Below are 3,435 nucleotides of genomic sequence, written 5' to 3'. Positions count from 1 at the left end.
TGATAATAGTATAATTTGTAGTTTGACTAGACTAGAGTTCTATTTCACTTTATTTTCTTTACTTTTTGATTTCTTCTTGTTTTGTTTCTTTTCTTGTAAGTGCTTTATTAGTTTATGATGAGATCTCAAAATCTAGAATTATTAGAATTTGACCCAAAAATTGAGAGAAACTTTAAAAGGCGTACAAGAGAAAGACAAGCTAGACAAAGAGTAGTAATGACGAATAATAACAACAATCAACGAGCTTTTCATGAAAATGTTATACTTACTACTCATGATAGTTGTTCTAGTGTTATGCGGCCTACTGTGGATGCTAACAAGTTCAAGATCAAACCTTTCATTATTCAAATAGTACAATAAAATCAATTTAGAGGGTTAGCAAACGAGGATCCACATGTCTACTTGTTGTGTTTCTCTCAAATATATGACACCTTCAAGATGAATGGGGTTCTTGATAATGTAGTTAAATTAAGGTTATTTTCATTTTTATTGAGGGATATAGTGACTGGGTGGTTAGATTCTAGGGCACTCAGTACATTTACTACCTGGTAATCACTTTCTCAAGCTTTCCTTACAAAATATTTCCCACCTAGTAAAACTATTAAATTAAGAAATGTTATCGCCACTTTTTACCAAAAGGATGATAAATGTTTATATGAAGCTTGGACGAGGTTTAAGGATTTACAAAGACAGTGTCCCTATCATGGTTTGTCTGATTAGTTACTTGTTTAACCTTTTTACAATGGTCTTTTTTATTCTTTGACAAATATTCTAGATACAACTGCTTATGAGTCAATATTGGGTAAAACATCTTATGTGACTTTTTAATTGCTTAAAGAAATGGCTTCCAGTAATTGAAATGGTCTAATGATAGAGCTAGTCATAGAAGACCTTTGAGAGTGCATGAGGTAGATAGAATTACCATTATGAATGCTAAATTGCAAGCATTAGCAAAGAAATTAAAAAGGCTAGATATGAAGATTATAAATACTTCTACTTATAAGATACATGGTGGAGATCATGTGAGTTATGAATGTTAATTGGGTACCTACTATGTACATGAGCCTACAAATGAGCAAGTGAAATTTCTCTACTATAACCAAAAGGTATAAGGTAATTCTTACTCAAACATATATAATCAAGGTTAAAGGAATGACCCAAACTTCATATGGTCAAACCAAGCCAATACTTCCAACACAGACCAAAATTTTAAATAGCCACCTCTGGGGTTTCAGGGTAAACACACTAACTCACTGCTTCTACATCATTCTCAATGTCCTTAAAAGGAGAAAGCAAATTAGGAATTGATGATAGATAACTTTATCCTGCTCAAAAACAAAAAGCTAATGCCTAAGATAAAGTCATTCAATAACTTACCTATAAAGTTGATCAATTAGCTACATATAATAAGATACTTAAGGTGTAGTTGGGTCAACAAAGAAGTTAAGTGAACCTACAAACAAGCTTGAAAATAAGGTTGATGATAAAGGTAAGTAAAAAGAAACTAAAAAGCTTGGTGAAGAAGGCCTATTAAACAAAAAGGTTGAGGAAAGTGTTCAAGAAGCTCTTAAAAAGAAAGTGTCATCCAAAACGTATACTACACCTTTGTCTTTTCCTCAAAGGTTCCAAAAAGAAAAGCTTGATCAACAATTTGGAAAGTTTTGGATGTTTTCAAACAAATACAATTTGGAAAGTTTTGTTGGCACTGATCAAATAGGTAGGTATGAAAAGCGTCTATGTTGACTTGAACACAGTATATAGAATGACTTGAAATTGCATATGGCACAATTGGCACAATTGGAGCACGATTAGACATTGAAGCTTTGACTTTGAAACACTTTGACTACTCATCATGCATGATTAGCAAAGAAAGATGCACAACTAGACCAAGGATAAAATAACACGGTTGGACTTTGCTTCCTAGGTATGATGTAACACGGTTGGAATGATTAGCATGGCTAGACATCAAGATGAAGAGCACAACTAGACCTTGCTTAGCATGGTTGGGCATTAAGATGAAGCATAATTAGCATCCATCATTTTCTTTAAAACTTAGCACAAATTCCAAAAGGTTGTATGGGTGGAGCATAATTAGTGCATAGTTTGGTGTCTAGCTTCCATTTTTTCATAAACTAGATGTTCCACATGAAGATCAAGTCGTTCTAGTTTCCATTATGCAAATTTCACACTTTTGTCCATTTTGTGATGCTTGGACACATTTTTTGGACATGTTAACACTTTTAATTTTGTTTTTATCATCATCAAAATACTAGGGGTCTAACAATCTTCTTCTTTTTTATTGATGATAAAAACTAAGTTTGATTCAGAAGAGAAATTTCGTTTTATATCAAATTTACTACCTTTCATTTTGAGCCTTTAGCACTCTTCTCACTTTAACATTTTGTTCAAAAATTCATTAACAAGTTTGTTAAAGCAAGAAATTTTACTAATTTAAAATTTTGGAAAAATATTGACATAATCTTTTCTATATTTTCTCTTCTTTCTCTTTTTATTATCAATCAAAAATCTATAAAATTACACTCTCAATATATTATCAATAAAATTCAAGCATCTTCCAACCAATCCAATATTCAAGCATAAAAAACAATTAAACACATATATCAAATATACTAGCATCTACGCAAAAACAACCATTGATCAAAAAGACATGTAAACATATTTGTGGCCAGAATTTGATGTCAAGGTTTAAATAACGTCCAAGTTTTAAACAAAATAAGGTAACTAAACATGGATAACTAAAGTTCAAAATGAACTAAAAACCTATGCAGCATAAGGAAAAAAATGACATGATATTAAAAATGGGAACGAAATGCATGACCATTAATTTTGTCTATCCATCCCCAAAATTCCTATCAAAAGCTCTCATGATATTGTCTTAAGTGTTCTTGTTCTTACATAATCTGATTTTTCCTCTAAAAGATCTCATCTTATCTCTAAAGATGAAGTTGCATTGCTTGAAATCCTTCTCTCATAAAGTTCAACATATGAGTGAAATGGTCTTGGAAGAGGTTCTTAAACTCTTCTTCTTCCATTCTTGGTTGCTTATCAAATTGAAAGCTTGGTCTAGGGATATCACTTGGTTGACTCTAAGCAATAAGAAGAACATCCATTTGATCTTTAGCTTGTTAAACATGAGAAACCATTCTTCTTTACTTAAATAATTCTTTGATGCCTTGGACGGTGTTATCTAAATCTATAACCACTTCATTAGTCTTTTTCCAACAATTCCATTTTTACTAAGGATGGAGTGGTAAAGAAGTCTAACTATTTGAATTTAAGGCAGTGGTCAAGATCCTCTGCTTCTAAGTTTAACTCAAATTTCACAATAATAACTGAGGTAAGCATCCCGAATGAAATTGCATGCTTATCATTCTTGATCGAGTACAGTTTATGAATAAGTCATCTAGCAATGTC

General features: G+C 31.8%; 1 non-coding gene across 1 annotated transcript; it reads right to left on the bottom strand.

Moving 5' to 3' along the window:
* Positions 1–603: 603 nt before the first annotated feature.
* On the bottom strand, positions 604–710 carry LOC123201215. The gene has a single exon (XR_006498776.1). It is a non-coding gene; the product is annotated as a small nucleolar RNA R71 (small nucleolar RNA).
* Between the last annotated feature and the right edge of the window lie 2,725 nt (positions 711–3,435).

Source organism: Mangifera indica, chromosome 17 (assembly GCF_011075055.1).
Source record: "Mangifera indica cultivar Alphonso chromosome 17, CATAS_Mindica_2.1, whole genome shotgun sequence".
Classification (NCBI taxonomy): domain Eukaryota; kingdom Viridiplantae; phylum Streptophyta; class Magnoliopsida; order Sapindales; family Anacardiaceae; genus Mangifera; species Mangifera indica.
Note: the sequence above shows the minus strand (reverse complement) of the source record. Positions and strands in the feature narration are given on the sequence as shown.